This window comes from Anolis sagrei, chromosome 6 (genome assembly GCF_037176765.1).
Source record: "Anolis sagrei isolate rAnoSag1 chromosome 6, rAnoSag1.mat, whole genome shotgun sequence".
Lineage (NCBI taxonomy): Eukaryota > Metazoa > Chordata > Lepidosauria > Squamata > Dactyloidae > Anolis > Anolis sagrei.
Window position 1 is genome coordinate 60,176,569 of NC_090026.1, and position 21,637 is coordinate 60,198,205.

The following is a 21,637-nucleotide window of genomic DNA, read 5'->3' on the forward strand; positions in this document are numbered from 1 at the left end:
GCCGATCACCACTGGGACCACCTTGACTGGCTTGTGCCAGAGTCTTTGCAGTTTGGATCTTTAAATCCTCATATCGTGTCAGTTTTTCCAATCGTTTCTCTTCAATCCTGCTGTCACCTGATTGTGTTTTGATTGTGTGTTTTAGCAATGTTATAACCCACCTTCAGCTGTGAGGAGAGGCAGGTAAAAAACAAAATTATTATACTGACACAAAAACACAGTATGACACAACGAACAAGATATATATGCTGGATTTCATATCACAAAATCACAAGTTGAACACTTCCCAAGCATTTTATATTTCCGTATGATGCGCACAGATCCAAATAAGGTGGCCTTTTGCAGTTGGTAGATCGTGATTTTGCCAATGTTTATTGTTTCCAAATGCCGGCTGAGATCTTTTGGCACAGCACCCAATGTGCCGATGAACATTGGGACCACCTGTACTGTACTGGTTTATGCCAGAGCCTTTGCAGTTCAAGTTTGAGGTCTTGATAACGGCTGAGTATTTCCTGTTGTTTTTTGTCAATTCAATTGTCACCTGGTAGTCTCAAATGAACCACGTTTCCAAAGCAAACAAGGTCACTCTGCTGGTTGTTGCATTGGATCACACGTCGGACACTTCCCAAGTGTCTAGGACTGTGTGATGTATCGACGAATAATGAGTGCAGATCCCAGTAAGGTGGTCTTTTGCAGATGGCAGATGATAATTTTGTCAGTGCCGATTGTGTTTAAGTGCAGTCCAAGGTCTTTAGGCACTGCATCCAGTGTGCCGATCACCACTGGGAACACCTTGACTGGCTTGTGCCACAGTCTTTGCAGTTCGATCTTTAAATCCTCATATCATGTCAGATTTTCCAGTTGTTTCTCTTCAATCCTGGTGTCACCTGGGATTTCAACGTCGACAATCCATACTTTGTTTTTTACCACGATCGTGAGGTCAGGAGTATTATGCTCCAAAACTCTGTCTGTCCGAATCCAGAAGTCCCAGAGTAGTTTGACGTGCTCATTTTCTGTAACTTTTTCAGGCTTGTGATCCCACCAGTTCTTTGTCACGGGCAGATGGTATTATTATTATTATTATTATTATTATTATTATTATTATTATTATTATGGCTCCCCTCATGTACTCACTTCCACAAACTTTTTGAAATATTCTGACAAACTGGAAGACATATTTCAGGTAACTGGCATCAATTTTAGCATATACATAGAAGTCAGGATTACAATGTAATCAGTCTGTCAACAGTTCACGTACAGAGATCATGTTGGGACAGAGTCAGCTGGAATTGGGTGACGGCAGTGCACATTTGTGTGTACAATTTACTGATTCTATTAGCTGTATAATAGATAGTTGTTACAGACTGAGTTTATGAAGCACATTGTAACAGGTTCAGAGTGGAGTAATTCTCTAGCAAACAATCTTAATTCCACTATTTATCAGTGAATTAAGCATTCACTCTTTGTACAAGGCTCTTTTAAAAACAGGACATATATATGCCAATGAAGGCTCTCAGGGTATGTTACAAGACTGTGCTGAAAAATATATGAAACATAAAATATGAGCCACTGAAGCAAAGCAAAATAGCAGGAACTGCGTACAACACTGGAAGCATAATCCTTAATAATAGTATCAATCTCTGTTGTCTTTACTGTCACTGTTTGCCAGGACATACAAAAGACTTTGGTATCAGCATACTTAAAGGAAACACAAAAATTTGCAGAAATACAAAAAACAGTAGAAGAAAATAGTAAGGAGATGGCTCCAATCTTCCCTCTCCCCCAAACTGCCCGAGGCAGACTCAGCAATGCTGAATGGCCACAGAAAACAATATTGGGGGAGACAGATGTGGGATTCAGTAAAATGGAGCTGGAATCCTATAATAGAGCACTACACATAACAACATTTTGTTGCAGATTTTGTTTCACACTATCAGCTCTTAAAAGCTTAAACCTCCAGGCTCTAGCAAAACTGTCTTCCGTTACACAGGAGAACATCTTAAGGTCCTATCCCTCATTTTAGTATTTTCATCCACCATTCAATGGATACAGCGAGAATGAGGGAAAAAAAACAGCATGAGTTTGGGGAAGCAAAGGAAGAATGGTCTCATTTTAATTCCGAGGAAAATTAGCTTTAGGCCATTGCTGTGACTGCTTTTCTGGCCCAATTTTTATAAGCATGAGTAAAAATGTGCAATGAGCATTAATCTGCTCAGGGCTGAACTAAGAGACCCGCTTTTATATTAAATAGACAGTCAATGTTATTGTCAACTACCACAGTTCTTCAAAATGCAGGCTATTCACAGCTCCCTTTAGATAAAGTATTTATTTATTTATTTATTTATTTATAACCAAGCAGCTAATATATCAGATTTTGGTTTAAGCGTGAGTTTCATAGTTCAACTTTCTTCAGACCAATGCATTTGTAGAGCATAGGTTATGTTGGACTACTACTCCCACCCTTAGTCAGCATATCCAGTGCTGATTAGTGGTGATGAGAGTTGTAGTCTAACACACTGTTTCTTAAACTGTGGGTCCTGACCTCAAATGTGGGACCCCCAAAAATTGGCAACAGTGGAATTTTTCTGAATACCACCTAGTGGCTGTTTTAAGAATCTACACAAATCTACGCAATATTTACAGTGGACTCTGCAGAAATTACTTCAGCTGTAATTCAGCTGGTTTATTTTCAGTAAATGTTTGGTTTATATACATATTTTATATACCTGGGCTCATGTAAAAAAAATATCAGGCAGAAAGAGGCAATGACTGCAAAAAAAATAAGAAGTCCTGTGTCTAAAATATTAAGTTCTTCCAGAGTAGTAGTTTGGCTGTACAAAGCAGACCCAGCTATACAACTCCACCTTGCTTACAGCATTTTCACTACCAGGCATTAATGGAAAGTTATTAGAAACAGAATAGAGATAGTACACTTTTCCCTATATTGGGAAAAAAAGGTTATGACAATCAAGTGCCATGCAAGAATTGCAGTTCCTCACTCCTCTTATCAGGCCAAACCTCCAAAGCAACACAGAGTGAATTATATAGATGGATTATGTATAAACTTAACTAGGTAAAAAACATTTGTCTATAGGATGGCCTACACTTGTCATATTTTTTAAAAAAGAACTCAACTGACTCTAAACAGTTCCTTCCCATCAGTACTACATAAAGTGAAACAAAGTGTGAGGAAAATACTAAGGCTGCAGCTACAGGGAGTTCTAAAATGAGGGCATCGACCTTCCATATAAGAATTCCCTTTTCTCCACAATGAAACTCTTCTTCACTCCCAAATTTTGATCAACACATACTGCAGTATGTTCATACCTAGTATTCACCTACTTGTTGCCTCTTTTCTTTGAATACCTAAATGATACCCAAACTATATTCAAAATACTCAAAATAACTGTTAAGTTATTCCAATATCAGGAATTTGAGGACTGAAGTAAAATTTCAGAATTTTTATTCAGGGGAAAATATTCTCATTGGCCCTTATAGCTAGATCCCTGGGGGAAAATGAGTAAAATTATGCACATATCAAAGAAAACAGCTAACCTCCCGTCCGGGTAAGGCGATTGCTCTTAATCCGAGCTTAATCTGATCCATCCGCCCCTATTCTGAACTCCTGTCATCGGCTCCTGAACCGGCATCTCCTCAGGACCCCGGAGGGGGGCTTGAGGGGAGCAGAGGAGGAAAAACCAAGGAGGGAAGAAGAAGGGAGAGGAAGGAGGTAGAGCGAAGGCCGCTACTATCGATACGGCCTAGCACGCTCCCTCCCAGCCCGTTTGCTCGGTCTAACCTGGCCTGGAACATCTAACCCGCCAGCTGCCAATTACCACCCGCTGTGTTGACTACCGGAGGGAGGTCGGAGCGGCCGCCCTTGGAGCTCGGCAGTGTGCGCCGTGTTGCCTGTGTTGCTGTGCTCGGACTCATCCGCGGCTTGGATTAAACTGCGGACCGGAGCGGAGGCCTGGGCTGGTTGGAGTGGATTGTGGGGCTGCCGAGGGACTGCCGAGCCGGAGAGAGTTGCTGGGGCAGCTGGCTGTCGCTCCGAGAGCTGCGGTGCCAGCGAATTGCTGTTCTGCATTGTCCATCTCCACCCACGGCTCGATCTGGCCCTGACTTTCATCTGAGCCCTCGGCCTGTGTCCCCAGCGTGGCTCCGCTCCCCGCTCCCCGGATTCTGTGCCGATCCTTCCGCGCCAAGCTTGAACTCCTCTGCACTCGGAGGTGTGATTCCTCCGCGACTCCAACTGAGACAGGCCTCGTACTCCAACTTTCTCCGAGGCCTGGAGGCGTCCCGGCTGCTTCTCCCATGCCCCGATACCGCTGGGGCAAGCTCGACAGGGTGAGCCGGCGGTGACTCGGCGCCTCCCTGGGAGAGCCTGACCAACGCCGCGCGGTGACTCAGCGTTTTTTAAGCTCTCTTGCGGCGATCGTGATCTCTAGCCTGCAACGCTCTTAACCAGCAACACTAACCTCACGACTGCTAGGCTGTCTCCTGGGTGGTTGGAACTATATATATTGCTACATAGCTGCTGTTACATGCTTTGTGATCAACCGCCATTACTGTAACGCCACCCACCGCGTTACTGCCTCCATTTCCGGAATTATCCAGCTCATCAGCAGTTCCGGTGGCCATCTTAGCGATCCGTCACTCTGCTGCAAGGCCCCAGTCACCCGACCCTGACACTGATGGTGGGAGGGGGAGGAGGGAGACCAACTGGACTTTACATCTACCAATAGGACTGAGGACTATTCGATCAACTTGCACATTCATTGCGCTAGTAAATTGTTGTCTGAACCAACGCTGATACCTGCCAACTGCCAGCACTTTATATGAGCCAACGCTATTAAGTCTTCCAATTACCAGCACTTTATTTGATCTATTGCTGCCAAATTTTACAACTGTTAGCACTTAGAGGGGCCAATTGCTGCTAAGGTATACAACGGTCAGCACTTCATCCAACAACTTGCACTTTAACCCTGTATAAGTAAGGTTATTAAGTGACCACCATAGCAGTCAGTCTCTGATAACGCGTTATTGTATGCACTTAACAGCTTTCTATGCACTTTAACAGCTTAGACTAAATCTTTAGCACTTTAAGACCTAGCAATTTAAAATCTACTACTACTTGAACCTAATATCCTACCTCAACCCTGTATCAACTCTGTTCCCCAATGTCAGCATTCCTCCCTTGGGGTCTGCTTATTGTGTTACTGGTGGACTGGGAGGACAATAGAGGGTGGAACGGGTGGGGGGATCCTGGAATTAACACACCAGGAATAGGAAAGAATTGGACTGAGACTGAGTGGCAAAAGTATATAATCTGGTACAAGTCATGGGTTGAAACTACGAATTCTAAGTGCAATATGGTAGAAGAAGGGTATTCCACTGGCCGGGGGGCCCCCATAGAGCCCGTGACGGGGAGGGGGAGATACGGGAAAGGGAGACCACCAATTCGGCTAATTCGGCCTAGAAATAGTAAAAATTTTACAGCCCAAATTCGGTCTAGGGAAAGAAGGAAAAAAAACTTAATTACTTGTAATCGGTCTCCTGACTTGGTAAGTGGGTGTACCCAGGTTGGCAGTCCCTCTGGGTTGAAGATGGTGCTGCTGAACGCCAGATCTGTCAATGGCAAAACATCTTTAATCCAAGATCTAATCTTGGAGGAACGGGCAGATCTGGCGTGCATTACAGAGACCTGGCTGGATGAAGCTGGAGGAGTTAATTTGACCCAGCTTTGTCCGCCAGGATTCTCTGTACAGCACCAGTCGAGACCTGGAGGGCGGGGAGGCGGAGTTGCGGTGGTCTATAAAAATTCTATCCCTCTGACCAGAGGCCCCATTCCACAGTCAACCAATTTCGAGTGTGTCCACCTGAGGGTGGGCGACCGGGACAGAATAGGGATTCTGTTAGCGTACCGCCCACCTCGCTGCACTACGGTCTCCCTACCTGAGCTAGCGGGGGTGGTCTCGAGCCTGGCATTGGAGTCTCAACGGCTTCTTGTGCTGGGGGACTTCAATGTACATGCCGAGACTTCCCTAGGAGGAGCGGCTCAGGACTTCATGTCATCCATGGCAACCATGGGGCTGTCCCAACAAGTATCTGGCCCCACCCACTGTGCGGGACACACATTAGATTTGGTTTTCTGTCAGGGATGGGAGCAAGGTGGCGGTGTTGAGGAGTTATCCACCTCTCCGTTGCCATGGACCGACCACTATCTGGTCAGATTTAGACTCACCACACCTTCCAACCTCTGCAGAGGTGGGGGACCCATTAAGATGGTCCGCCCCAGGAGGCTTATGGATCCGAACGGATTCCTGACGGCTCTTGGGGATTTTCCTGCCACCTCGGTTGGTGATTCTGTTGAAGCCCTGGTGTCTCTCTGGAATGGGGAGATGACTAGGGCCATAAACACGATTGCTCCGGAACGTCCCCTCTCAAGTAGCCGAGCTAAACCAGCACCTTGGTTCAACGAGGAGCTGGCAGCGATGAAGCGAAGGAAGAGGAGACTAGAGCGCGTGTGGCGTTCGGACCCGAGCGAGTTAAATCGAACACGGTTTGTTGCCCTATTAAGGGCATATGCCGTGGCAATAAAGGCGGCAAAGAAAGCTTTCTTTGCGGCCAATATTGCGTCCGCAAAGAACCGTCCGGCGGAGTTGTTTCGAGTTGTCAGAGGGCTATTGAACCCCACCACTCCGGATGGGAACCCTGACAACTCGACGGCCCGCTGTGAAGCATTTGCTCGGTTCTTTGCGGACAAAGTCGCTTTGATCCGCTCTGGCCTGGATACCACGTTAACGGCAGTCTCTGAGGATGTAACACGAGCATCTGCTTGTCCGATTTTGATGGATTCATTTCAATTGGTGAAACCCGAGGATGTGGACAAGATACTTGGAGGAATGAGAGCTACCACATGCATCCTAGACCCCTGCCCATCCTGGCTTCTAAAGGAGGCCAGAGGGGGATTGGCCGAGTGGGTGGAGGTGGTGGTTAATGCCTCCCTTCGGGAAGGCAATATTCCAGCCAGCTTAAAACAAGCTGTAATAAAACCGCTGTTGAAAAAACCATCACTAGACCCCACTCAATTCGTCAACTATCGGCCTGTTTCCAATCTTCCCTTTTTGAGCAAAGTCCTGGAACGTGTGGTGGCCTCACAACTCCAGGTATTCTTGGTAGACACTGATTATCTGGATCCGGCACAGTCTGGCTTTAGGCCGGGACATGGTACCGAGACAGCCCTGGTCGCCTTAGTGGATGATCTCCGCAGAGAGCTCGACAGGGGGAGTGTGTCCCTGTTGGTCCTGCTGGATCTCTCAGCGGCCTTCGATACCGTCGACCACGGTATCCTTCTGGGACGCCTCGCGGGAATGGGCCTTGGTGGCACTGTTTTACAGTGGCTCGGGTCCTTCCTAGAGGGTCGTACCCAGAAGGTGTTGATGGGGGACAGCTGCTCGTCCTCACAACCTTTGTCTTGTGGGGTCCCGCAGGGTTCAATACTGTCCCCCATGTTGTTTAACATCTACATGAAGCCGTTGGGAGAGATCATCCGGAGTTTCGGGGTGCGGTGTTATCTGTACGCAGATGATGTCCAACTCTGTCACTCCTTTCCACCTACTTCTAAGGAGGCTGTTCAGGTCCTGAACCGGTGCTTGGCTGCTGTGTCGGACTGGATGAGGGTGAACAAATTGAAGTTGAATCCAGACAAGACAGAGGCACTCCTGGTCAGTCGAAAGGCCGAACGGGGCATAGGGTTACAGCCTGTGTTGGACGGGGTTACACTCCCCCTGAAGACGCAGGTCCGCAGCTTGGGTGTGACCCTGGATTCATCGCTGAGCCTGGAGCCTCAGGTCTCAGCGGTGGCCAGGGGAGCATTTGCACAGCTTCGGCTCGTGCGCCAGCTGCGCCCGTACCTCGGGAAGTCGGACTTGGCCACGGTAGTCCACGCTCTGGTCACATCCCGCATAGATTACTGCAACGCGCTCTACGTGGGGCTGCCCTTGAAGACTGCCCGGAAGCTCCAGATGGTCCAGCGCTCGGCAGCCAGGTTGCTAACAGGAGCAGCTCTCAGGGAGCATACCACTCCTCTGTTGAGCCAGCTCCACTGGCTGCCAATTCCCTACCGGGCACAATTCAAGGTGCTGGCATTAGCCTACAAAGCCCTAAACGGTTCCGGCCCCACCTACCTCTCCGAACGCATCTCCTCCTATGAACCGACACGGACATTAAGATCGTCCGGGGAGGCCCTGCTCTCGGTTCCGCCTGCGTCACAGGCACGGTTGGCGGGAACGAGAGACAGGGCCTTCTCGGTGGTGGCCCCTCGGTTATGGAATGCCCTACCAAGCGACATCAGACAGGCCCCTTCGTTGCTGGCATTTAGGAAGAAGCTCAAAACCTGGCTTTTTGAGCAAGCGTTTGGCTAATCAGCGCAATTGTACACAGAATGACGGTAAACTGAACATAGGAACGGTATAAGGATATGAGACTGGATCTTGGTTGCGATCGAGGCACTGTATGAATGGTTGTGTGTTTGTTATTGGGTATGCTGTGTTTTAATTGTTATTGTTGTGGTAATTAATATTGTGTAAACCGCATTGAGTCACCTATTATAGGTTGAGAAACGCGGTATAGAAATAAAGCAAATAAATAAATAAATAATAAATAAGGATAAATGAGTATTAATAACAATTAGTCATCTGTGTCATCACTGGCCCCAGAAGATCAAAGGGATTCCACACTGGGAAAGATCGAATGTCATTTCGCACAGTTAAATTACATGACAAAACAGTGCATTTATTAGAAAACTAACAGAAGAAAGTTTAATGCAAAAGATGTATAGCAGGAGTCCTCAAACTTTTTAAACAGAGGGCCAAGTCACAGCCACTCAAACTGTAGAAGGGCCGGATTATAATTTGAAAAACACATGAATGAATTCCTGTGCGTACTGCACATGTCTTATTTGTAGTGCAAAAAACACATAAAACAATACAATAATTAAAATGAAGAACAACTTTAACAAATATAAACTTATTAGTATTTCAGTGGGTGTGTGGGCCTGCTTTTGGCTGATGAGATAGGATTGTAGTTGTTGTGTGCTTTCAGATTTAGGTTGACCCTGAGCGAGGGCCGGGTATATGACCTTGGAGGGCCGTATCCGGCCCCCGGGCCTTAGTTTGAAGACCCTTGATGTATAGGATCCATGTTGATTTCAGCATAAAAAACGATGGGCTTAAGCATATCTACTGTACTAGAGAAGAACAGCAATCTCACTCCACTATTGTAGTTTAACAGTGTCAGAAACAATCAGCATTCGCATGCTTGGCTCTGCAATTCCCGAGGCTTGCAAAAAAAGAAACCCCCACAATTGCTGCTTAAGAAAAGCCTCACTGGCTCTTTTAGTGACCTCAAAACAGTATTCCAGGATGACTCCGGGTACTGCACAGCTGTTGCGTTGTCATTTGGGGCTCAGAGGCAATTAAAGGCATAAGAGAAACAGCAGAGATTCTGTTTTGTATTAAATGGCTGTTAAATACAACTTGAGTGCTTAATCCTCTGTCACATCCCTACATTTTTAGAGTTAGATGTATGGATTATTGCTATACAATACAGATAGTTCCCAAGTTACGAACAAGATAGGTTATGTAGGTTTGTTCTTAAGTTGAATTTGTGTGCGAGTCAGAACAGGTGCATTTTTAAGTGTAACCCCAGCCATATATATCTTTCAGGAGTGAATTTCCCTTCCTAGGTGTAGATTTCTCTCACTTCCCTTCTTAACTATGAGTAATTTGTAAGTTGAATGTTTGTAACTCGGGGACTGCCTGAAATTGTAAGTATTGTTCAGCAGCCTATAATCTAGATGCAGGAGGAGAAGTCATCATTAGACTCTGACGTGGTCTTTGCACTGGATTTTGGAAGTGTGCTAATTCAGCACAGGCTGGGAACCTTTGCCCTCTAAATGTTTTCAACTACATCTTCCATAATTGCCTTACCAATGGCTATGGTAGCTGGGGCATCTGTGAGTTGACAAGGAAAACATCTGGAGGTCAAGGTTCCTATATTGCAATATAGAGTGGTGTTAAATGATTCAGAAAATAGAAATTAAAAGCTGCAGTTGGTTAAAGAATAACACAGATTTTTTAAATGGAACTCAAGACATCACTCTCAATGATGTGTATATAAAGATTTGTGCATCTGAATCTCATGCATGTTGAATCAAGATTAATTCAACTGCATTCAGTAGAACATTGCCCCAAATTAAGAGTAAAGACTGGATGAGGGGTTAAATTAATTAATACGGCCAGGTTACCACCTGCTGCCAAATCAAACTTTCCAGAATTTTCTTGTATGTTTGAGTGCTTTTTATTTGTCAGTCTTTCTATCTTTTCCTCATTCACACAAAATATTTCTCATGAAGTTGTCTAGATGTATGGGCATGCTATATAGACAGTTTTTTTGGCAAGAAAGCAAATCACCCCCAAAAAAGTCATTTGATGCAAAATTGCCTTCCTACACTAGATATGTTCACACCCCACTCCAAAAAAACAAAATTTAGATATTCAATCACATATTCATGGTACATAAAGTAGCCATTTACAGCACCACAATCATTCACACACAGAATAATTCAGAAGAAGCTAGACAAATGATAACTGATCAAACTGGAGTTAGTCTCATAGAGAAAGCATTAGATATGCAATCAGATTTGCAAACATAATGCCCACAAAATCCCCTGTGCTGACATGTTGTATCACATATCCAGATGTAAATCCACCTTCCTTCTTACACACTATAATCTCATGCACCTTGGTGCCTTTCCAAATCTGTAACATGAATCTCAAACATATGAAAATATCTCTCCAAGTTCATAGCTACTTCTTGATACAAAAATGAAGTAATTGGGATGAAGGAAGGAGGTTAAGAATTCCAGAGCAAAGTAGCACTATTGTTTCATTATATTCACAACAAAGAACAATCTGCCAGGTATACAACACGAAGATCAAGGAAGCTTAAATTGTTATCCTCTCTTAACCTTATAATAACAGTGACCTAGTTCAGATGTAAAAGAAACCAGGAGGGTTTTTTAACTACATGAACAACTGCATAAATCCACCTTCCACTTTTCTCTTTTCTATGTTAAGATAAAAAAGATTAAGAGTTTCTCCTTTAAATAAAAGGTGTACAAAACATAGCCTGCAAGACGCATGTAGCTCTCGGGATACCCAAAAGGTCTCTTCAGGCCCAGGCCTAGCAAAAAAAAAATCCTTTTAATTTGAAGAGGCAATTTTTGAGAAGTCTTTTGCATCCAAATGGACCAAAACTGCCTTAAAACAGAGTTTTCTCCTCCTAACCCTGCAAAAAAGGCGTACGACAGGGTTGTATCCTCTCACCCAACCTATTCAACTTGTTCTGGAACAGCTGTTCCAGGAGCTACAGATTTATTTGCTGTGTTTATATGTTTGTGTGCAAACCCATGCTTGGGATTTTGCAGCAGGGGGTTTCCTGTTATAATTTGCATTTATAGGATAAGCCACCTGCCAGTTATAGTTAGGATCCCTGGTCCCACCCCCTTTTTGCTTTTTGGAGGGAAGGGGCCTATTTTCAGTCACACAAGGAAGCCAGTCTATAGGACGCAGATCAGCTAGTCCCGTAGAAAGGCTTCATTCCTCAAACCTTCCGGGGAAATAGAAACAGCCATCCGGGGTCCATCCAGCGACCATCCAGGGGTCATCCACTGACCATCCAGTTCCAGGGAAACAGAAGGAAAAGGTCCCAAAGGCTCTGGCTGAGAGCTCACAGCCTCTCAGCCTCACAGCACCAGAGGGGAAAACAGCCCTGAAGTTTCCACAGGACATCACTTCAGAACCACAGAATTCCAACTAAACATCTTCTAGCTTCGTCTGGTAGGTTACTTGGTTTCCAGATGCATTTGGGGATCGGCAGTATTACCCAGACCAGCGAGGCCTAGGTGATGGACGGCCTGGGAGGGATTATAAAGAGTTCTTCTTTATGAGATAGTACAGTCAAACCAAGTTAGTGCCAGTCTCTTAAAGACTTGAATAGTAAAGCCGTGAAGTTTTGTTTGAAGATTTGTTCCTTAATAAAGACTTTGTTGTACTTTTAAAGACTCTAAAGCCCATTACTTTTGGAAGTCTCTAACAATCTCTCTTCGGGCACTCCGGCTTCCCACTGGGTTTAAAGTGTGCGTTCTATAGAATAAAGACATTTTGTTCGGACCCAGTGGCGACAGAACACAACTTGTATGCAGAACACATCATGCGATGTGTGGGGCTTGATGAATGCAAGGCTGGGGTTAAAATTGCTGGAAGAAACATTAACAACCTTAGATATACAGATGACACCACTTTGATGTCCGAAAGCGAGGAGAAGCTGAGGAGCCTTCTAATCAAGGAGAAAGAAGAAAGTGCAAAAGCTGGGTTGCAGTTAAACATTAAAAAAACCAAGATTATGGCAACAAGAATGATTGACAACTGGAAAATAGAGGGAGAAAACGTGGAGGCCGTGACAGACTTTGTATTTCTAGGTGCAAAGATTACTGCAGACGCAGACTGCAGGCAGGAAATCAGGAGACGTTACTTCTTGGGAGGAGAGCAATGACAAATCTTGATAAAATAGTGAAGAGTAGAGACATCACACTGGCAACAAAGATCCGCATAGTCAAAGCAATGGTATTCCCCGCAGTAACCTACAGATGTGAGAGCTGGACCATAGGGAAGGCTGAGCAAAGGAAGATAGATGCTTTTGAACTGTGGTGCTGGAGGAAAGTTCTGAGAGTGCCTTGGACTGCCAGAAGATCCAACCAGTTCATACTTCAAGAAATAAACCCTGGCTGCTCATTGGAGGGAAGAATAGTAGAGGCCAAGATTAAGTACTTTGGCCACATCATGAGAAGAAAGGAAAGCTTAGAGAAGACAATGATGCTGGGGGAAAAGGAAGTAAAAAGGAAGAAGGGACAACCAAGGGTAAGATGGATGGATGACTGGATGGACAAGGGCAAAATGGATGGATGACTTGAAGTGACTGGATTGACCTTGAAGGAACTGGGGGTGGTGACAACCGACAGGGAGCTCTGGCGTGGACTGCTCCATGAAGTCATGAAGAGTCGGAAATGACTGAACAAATGAATAACAACAACACTGCAAAAAAGCGAAGCTCCCCAAAAACAGGAAGAAAAATGGTTCATGGTCCCCTGTACAGTTTTAAATAAACTGGAAAATGGCTACTGCTGCAAGTGAATAAATTGTCAACATTTGCCTGTGATAGTGTTTGCAGTTCTAGAGGGACTCTTATTTTTTTGCATCTCATAGACTTAGCATGGGGATTTGGTTAACCAGTTAAAATTCATGAGTAAACCAGTTTTTTTAAAAAAAAAAAAATCTGAAACATTTCAGGGGGGTTTGAACCCCTAACCCCCCCCTCGCTACAGGCCTGCAGGTGGCTATTTCATGCACTAGTGGACAGTATGGAAGTGCGGATTATGATATTTTAAAGCTTGTACTAACAATATCTGTAAGCAGCCTTCATGTGTTACTTTTATTTAAAAAATATATCTCATCAGTTGTAGAAACCAAAGTCATTACTACATATATTAAAGAAAATATTCAGACTCACATGCTTTCGATTAATAATGTATAATATCTGCAACAGCTTACAACATGTACTATAAACACCCACTTAGGAGTAAGACCTATTCAGCTCAATGTGTTTTTCTTAGCAGAAATGCAAAGGATTTAAGTTGTCCTAAATTATTCTTATAATAATTGTAAGTGATAAGAAGCGGGGGGAAATGAGATTTCCCCTTTAATACAGGTTTGTGGAAATAGTCTCTTAGTCTTACTTGGATGTTCATTTTAAAAGTGCTTACAGTTGTTACATCATGAAAATAAAAAAAAAGTCTAAATAAAGTGAAAGTACTATGATGGAAGACAGATGTACAATTGTAAGCATTTTAATTCACCTTCACTGATCTGAAAACAATGTAACTGGAGGATCAAAGGTGTGTTTCAGCTGCTTTCATCAATTTAAAGTGTTACAACTGCTATCACTATTAGTTCCTTGTGGCTTTGCATATTCATTCCTGTTGGAACACTTCCTCCAGTCAAACAGTCTGTAGGTTTTTGAACCTCTTTACTAGAAGCTCGTAAAAACCCTTTGTAGTGAAGTGGTACAAAAACCTACATACCATCAAGCGACCTCTAAAAGAGTGAGATGGGCATAAGCAAAGATCCCTGAGTGGTATTGCTCTTCAGTTGTCTGAAAAAAACCATTGTCTTTCTAACACAATAGACAATTACTATGCTTCAATATTATTTGTAAGAGCACGTAAATCACTATACTCATCTGGATGGCAGCTACTATGATTTTCATTGTGATCATATGATTAAGATTCAGGGTTGGTTCTAGAGTTAGTAATACTCTAGAAAGTTCACTGAAATCAGTAAATTTCCGTAACTTAAATCTCACTGATTTCCTTCAGGCCATGGATGACTACTTATACCCTTTTTATCTGTGACTTCCTCTCAGGGCCATAGCCAGAAAAATGGAGGGGGGGGGTTGGACCCCTAATCCCCCCCCCCCTCTAGACTGGTGCTTGCAGTTCTGGAGGGACTCTTAATTTTTTGTGTCTCATAGACTTAGCATGGGGAATTGGTTAACCAGTTAAAATTAATGAGTAAACCAGGTTTTTTTATCCTGAAAAATTTGGGGGGAGGGGTTGAATTTTTTAAAATTAAAAATTACCCTCAAAAACAGGGGCCAACATACGTAAAGGACAACAGGGACCAAGTATGGTGGCAGTGACAAGACAAAGAGCACAGAAGGGCTCCCACCCCATTACCCTTTCCTTTCCCAAACCACAGAAAGAAAGGCAGTCTTCTCTCCTTCCTCATCTCCTTTTTAAGCCAGAACAGAATTCAGAAGCAACCTGGGGAAGCCATTCTAGCTGACTGAGGTGGAGTGGAGTAGCAATGGTCATTTTAAAGAAGGGCTTTTCTCTGTATACGCTTCTCTGTTGAGACTGCAGTAGCCATTTTTAATAGGGTGTCCCTATTAAAAATGGCCACCGCAGTATCTCTGCAGGGAAACTTATGAAGGAAGCCCTTATTTTAAATGAGCACTGCCACTCTGCTCCATGTCAAGGGTTTCTCCAGTTTGCTGATGAACTTCACTCAGAGAAAAAAAAAATTCTCAGGAAATGCCTACATACATCATACCACATCTTCTCTTTAAAATCTGAAATGGTATGCCCCATTTAATGGAACAGGCTTTCTTACATCTAATGAGTAAGAAGCAAGATAGCTGTTTGAGGGTCCTATTTATGTATCCTGCATTTATATCTCCAAAACCGAAAAAAGGGGCATTCTATCAGGGAAAGAGTGGCTATCTTAAACTATTGAAGAATACAATCATTTTTCAAATCCATGTAGGTAATGAAAGTGAAAATATGTATCTGTATATCTATCGATCTATGTATTTTCCAGGACGGCTCCCACATCCGGAGAGCAGTGTAAGTCTCACCAATTATGAATCTGGACCAAACTTGGCACACATACCTATCATGCTAAATTAAAACATTTGTGTGGTTTTGGGGGATTGACAGAGGATGATGGGAGTTGTAATCTGCTCACATGCAGAGACCTGTGTGAATTCCACCAGTGATGAATATGGGCTAAACCTGGCACACATACCCTTCATAATCTAACTAAAATACTGGCAGGATTCGGGGGACTGAAAGATAGATGAAGGGAGTTGTAGTCTGCTCTCGTCCGAAGAACCATGTGTTTTTCTAATGGGACCATTCATAAAATCCAAAACCAGATGACTATTTCTCATAAATAGCATAACATAATACCTAACTCAGACAACATCAGGTACCTAAGCTAGTCTATATACATAAAAATGTAATGTTCGTTTGTGGGATTAACATAACTCAAAAACCACTGGACGAACTGCTGCAAAATTTAGCCACGAGACACCTACTAACCCAAGGAGTGACCATCACACACAAAAAAATATTTTGTCATTTGGGAGTTGTAGCTGCTGGGATTTATAGTTCACCCACAATCAAAGAGCATTCTGAACTCCACCAATGCTGGAATTGAACCAAACGTGGCACACAGGACTCCCACGACTAACAGAAAACACTAGAAAGGATTGGTGGGCATTGACCCTCAGTTTGGGAGTTGTAGTTCACCTACATCCAGACAGCACTGTGGACTCAAACAATGATGGATCTGGACCAAACTTGACACAAATACTCCATTTGCCCAAATATGAACACAGATGGAGTTTGGGGAAAATAGACCTTGATATTTGGGAGTTGTATTTACTAGAATTTATAGTTCACCTACATTCAAAGAGCATTCTGAACTCCACCAATGACAGAATTGGAGCAAAGTTCCCAAACAGAACACCCATGACCAACAGAAAATACTTAAGGCCATCCAGTCCAACTCTCTTCAGGTCAAAAAATGTAATCAAAACCCTCCTGACAAAGAGCTATCCAGCCATAGATATATATGATTCACACACACAGATAGAGTATCATAGATTTGAAAGGGACTCCTAAAGAAGAACAATGATATGTTGCATGTTCCAGAGGAGGCAAACCAGACAATCTCCACAACAACACTGACAAAGAAACAACAAGGAATACTGTTTAGCCACAAGCATCAAGAAATTACATATATTAGAAACCAACACTTTATTTTCCAAATCACCAGACTGGGCCACAGCAACGCGTGGCAGGGGACGGCTAGTTAATAATAAATCTTGTTAAGGAAATGGCCTTTCAAAATATCAAATACACTATCAGAAAATGTAGGTTGTTATTGATTGTTTAAAATTATGAATTTGATAACTGAAACACCAACTGTACCCGTGTATTTGTTCCATGGTTCTAATCAATGGTCACAATACTGGAAAGCAGTAACCACCATGCCCCTCAATGAGCCACAAGGAAGGAGGATGCCTGTATGTTTTATCATACACATTTGTGAACCTTGGGTTAATGAGGAGTGAAAGCCAAATATTCAGGATTAGAGCATTGATTTCACCGGAGGGGGACTGTTTTTCATCTTGGGACCTAAGCACTGCTTCTTATTCATGTTAATGTTCCATGTATTCCCCAGTCCTCCCGATCTACCCTACTGCAGCCTCTCTGAAAAGCAATGGGCTTGACGTAGAATGAATGGGTTGAGGCTTGCAACCCAGATCACGTGTAGCGCACAGACATCAACAGCACACAGAGGAAATGTGTAAACATTGTTCACTCTCATTCTGGCTGGAATGAAATCAGCCAGTGAGACTGAAGTAATCCAGTGAGAGCAACCTCTCTCCAGACAGGGGCTTCTTCAAGTATTTTAGATAAACGGAATGAAATGAGGAGGGGGGATTAAAGGGGGGAACCCTCTAGAAGGATCCAGCTGTCAGTGGCTTCCCTATGGATTCGATCTTGCTAAGTGTGGTGAGAAACAGCTGCGGAAGGCTTCCCAGCTGCTGCTGCTGCTCCTGCCCGATCTGCCTTGACAGTCTCCTGAGAAGCAAAACAGACACCCAAAGAGAAGATGTGCACAATCCAAGGGGGGAAAGAAAAGAAAACCCTAAGACATGCAGGCAAAAAATGGAACACCACTTCCAGTTGTCAGAATATTACATAACACTGACAGACCTAAAGATACACCAGCCGCTGATAGATGGGATGTAAAGAACCCCCCCCCCCCACACACACACACACACACACATTCGCACATACACACAATCACTCAGATGCTATCCTTTAAGGAGATAATGCCTGTGTGCGCCCAGTATCTCCTGACACTTGGCTTGGGAACAGCCTCAAACGTCAGGTGCAGGGGGGGGGGGGTGTTTATCTACCAAAAGACAGGCTTGTTTCTAGGGGGGGAAAGGCAAGGGAGAAGGCTCTAGAAAGGAAATGGCAGGAGGAGCTTGCAGAGGAGCACAGCACTCTGAAAACAAGAGGATTGGGATCTTCAGACACCATGAGGATCCTTTCTACATGCCATTCTAACATAATCATCATCATCATCATCATACATCATACATCTTTATGGTGCTCTCTACATACAATTCTCATATAATAATAATAATAATAATAATAATAATAATAATAATGGTGTTGTTGATGATGATGATGATGATAAGAAGAAGAAGACCCCATTATGGTCCTCTCTGCATACCATTCTAATATCATCATCACCAGACACCATTATGGTCTCCTCTACAAGCAATTCTAATACAATAATATTAATAATGATCAGACACCATTAGGATCCTCTCTATATACCATTCTAACATAATAATAATAATAATAATCATCATCATCATCACACTTTATGGTGCTCTCTACATGCAATTCTTATATTATAATAATAATGATACGAAGACCCCATAAGGGTCCTCTCTGCATATCATTCTAATATCATCATCATCATCATCAGACACCATTATGGTTTCCTCTACATGCAATTCTAATACAATAATATTAATAATGATCAGACACCATTAGGATCCTCTCTACATACCATTCTAACATAATAATAATAATAGTCATACACCTTTTATGGTGCTCTCTACATGCAATTCTCATATAATAATAATGATGATGATGATGATGATGATGATGATGATGTTGATGATGATAAGAAGAAAAAGACCCCATTAGGGTCCTCTCTGTGTACCATTCTAATATCAACATCATCAGACACCATTATGGTCCTCTCTACATGCAATTCGAATACAATAATATTAATAATGATTAGACACCATTAGGATCCTCTCTATGTGTCATTCTAACATAATAATAATAATAATAACAATAATAGTCATACACCTTTTATGGTGCTCTCTACATGCAATTCTCATATAATAATAATGATAAGAAGACCCCATTAGGGTCCTCTCTGCATACCATTCTAATATCATCATCATCATCATCATCATCATCATCACCAGACACCATTATGGTCTCCTCTACAAGCAATTCTAATACAATAATATTAATAATGATCAGACACCATTAGGATCCTCTCTACATACCATTCTAACATAATAATAATAATAATAATAATAATAATAATAGTCATACACCTTTATGGTATGAATTGCACCTACATGCAATTCTAATAAATAATATTAATAATGATTAGACCCCATTAGGATCCTCTCTACATACCCTTCTAACATAATAATAGTAATAATAATAATAATAGTCATACACCATTATGGTTCTCTCTACATGCAATTCTAATACAATAATATTAATATCGATTTTATTGATTTTATTGGTATAGTGGATGAATTGCTGTTAACTATGAAATTGTAATAATTTTGTAATTTTGTATTGATTGTTTTGTGACGCGGGCATCAAATGGTGCCTTGCTTTTGTAAGCCGCCCTGAGTCCCCTCCGGGGTGAGAAGGGCGGGGTATAAGAACCCGTAATAAATAATAAATAATTCTAATACAATAATATTAATAAAGATTAGACACCATTAGGATCCTCTCTACATACCCTTCTAACATAATAATAGTAATAATAATAATAATAGTCATACACCATTATGGTTCTCTCTACATGCAATTCTAATACAATAATATTAATAATGATTAGACCCCATTAGGATCCTCTCTACATGGTATTCAAATAACAATAATAATAATAGTAGTAGTAGTAGTAGTAGTAGTAATAGTCATACACCTTTATGGTCCTCTCTACATGCCATTCTAAAATAATAATAATAATAATAGTCATACACCTTTATGGTCCTCTCTACATGCAATTCTAATACAATAATATTAATAAAGATTAGACAACATTAGGATCCTCTCTACATGGTATTCTAATAATAATAATAATAATAATAATACACCTTTATGGTCCTCTCTACATGCCATTCTAAAATAGTAGTAGTAGTAGTAGAAATGTTGCTGTTAACTGCCTTGAGTCGCCTAGGGGCTGAGAAAGGCGGTATACAAATAGAGCAAATAAATAAACAAATAATAGAAGAAGTACCTGCCTCTCCTTGCAGTAATGCCAAGGTCCAAAATCCACTACACACTGACACTGCTATTGGGCCAAGAGTGTTTCATACCCCTCCCTTCCACCCATTGCTCCTGTCATGTTTTGTCTGCGTTGTAAACTGTTGTAAAACAGCAGCGGGCCTCCCTAGTAGAGGCGAGGGCTAGTAGAGAGAGGCTTACCCGTCGGCGCCTGCGGAACTCCCTGCCTTCCCTCCCGTGCCTTTACCTCAGGCTTCCCGCCCTGGCCTTGGCGCGTGCCTTCCCAGTCCTCCTGGCAGTCCGGGGGCCCGGCGCGCGACAGCGAAAGAGGCAAAGCAGGACGCGGCTGCCGGGCGGCGAGGAGCCCAGCTGACAGGCCCCGCCCCTCCCTCCCGCCATTGGCCGAGAGCCAGCTGGGAGCCCGCCCCCCAAGGCCCCGAGGCCACGCCTCCGCCGATGACGCCACGAGCCCAGCGCCCAAGCCTCCTTACATGGCCAAGCCTTCGCCTTCAGAAAGGAGGGCAGGGCTCGTCTCCCCCCTCCGTGGGAAAGGCGCAGGTGCCCCCCAGGTGACGCCTGGCCCCTTCGCGCGCGCGCGCGCGTCCAGAGCCTCGCGGGAGGCGGAAAGCACGAGTCGCAAAACTCAGCCCTGAGAGATTGAGCGCGCCTTGAGGAGAAAAGGGAGCTTCTCTCACCTGTCTCCCTCATTCATTGGGGGCGTCAGGTGAGTGGGGTCGAGTGCTGTTGTTTTTCTCCTTCCCATTATTGTTTTGAGGAAGTTTATTCCCCTCCTCGGTCCTCCTGAGCCCCACAGAGGCGCCCTGCTCGCTCTCTCTCCCGCTCCCCCGCCCTCCTTTAAAACCAAGCGAAGTCCAGTGGTTGGTTTGGTTTCTTACAAAACAACTCAACTTCTGGCTAGTTCCACTTTCGTTTTCGAGGGCGGCCTGCCATGTAAAGCGCTCCAGGGATAGAAGAAGGAAGAAAAACCGCCCCTGTTTCCTTTATTCGTTTCTCTGTTTTTCTCCCCGTTGGAGGGATCCCCAATGTTTCTCTGTTAATAATATATTCACTGCAGGACAGCTCCAAGAAAAATGCAGGGAACAAAATCACCCTCTGTACATTACATTCATTGATCTTGCAAAGGCATTTGACACAGTGAATTGCAGTGCTCTCTGGACCATCCTCCAAAAATTTATTTATTTATTTATTTAGAGATTTTCTATACCGGCCTTCTCAACCTCGACGAGGGACTCAGGTTGGTTTACAGCATATATAAAATACAATCATATAAAAGAACAACAAGTACAAATCATTACATATTAAAATAGTACAATACAGTACCGTAAAAACATCATCATTACAGTTTCCTAAGCCAAATCGTCAATCCAGTCCTGGTCATAGTCATGCTCATAGTCACAGTTCATCATAATTCATCACAGGGGAAGGTTCTAGGTTCAGTCCTCAAATGCCGCCTTCCAGAGCCAGGTTTTTAGCAATTTCCTGAATGTCAGGAGGGAGGAGGCAGATCTGACCCCTAGTGGGAGGGAGTTCCAAAGCCGGGGAGCCACCATCGAGAAGGCCCTGTCTCTCGTCCCCACC

General features: G+C 43.4%; 1 protein-coding gene across 2 annotated transcripts in view; it reads right to left on the minus strand.

The window, feature by feature from the left end:
- The window catches only part of TPPP (tubulin polymerization promoting protein), a 74,629-nt gene extending 54,240 nt beyond the window's left edge, over positions 1-20,389 (minus strand). The window contains exon 1 of one of the 2 annotated variants that reach the window (XM_060781472.2): positions 20,286-20,389. The gene's annotated coding sequence lies outside the window, so the exon portion shown is untranslated. Of the gene's footprint in view, positions 1-20,239 lie in introns of both variants that reach the window. The other variant, XM_060781471.2, reaches the window with a different exon arrangement.
- Positions 20,390-21,637: the final 1,248 nt, after the last annotated feature.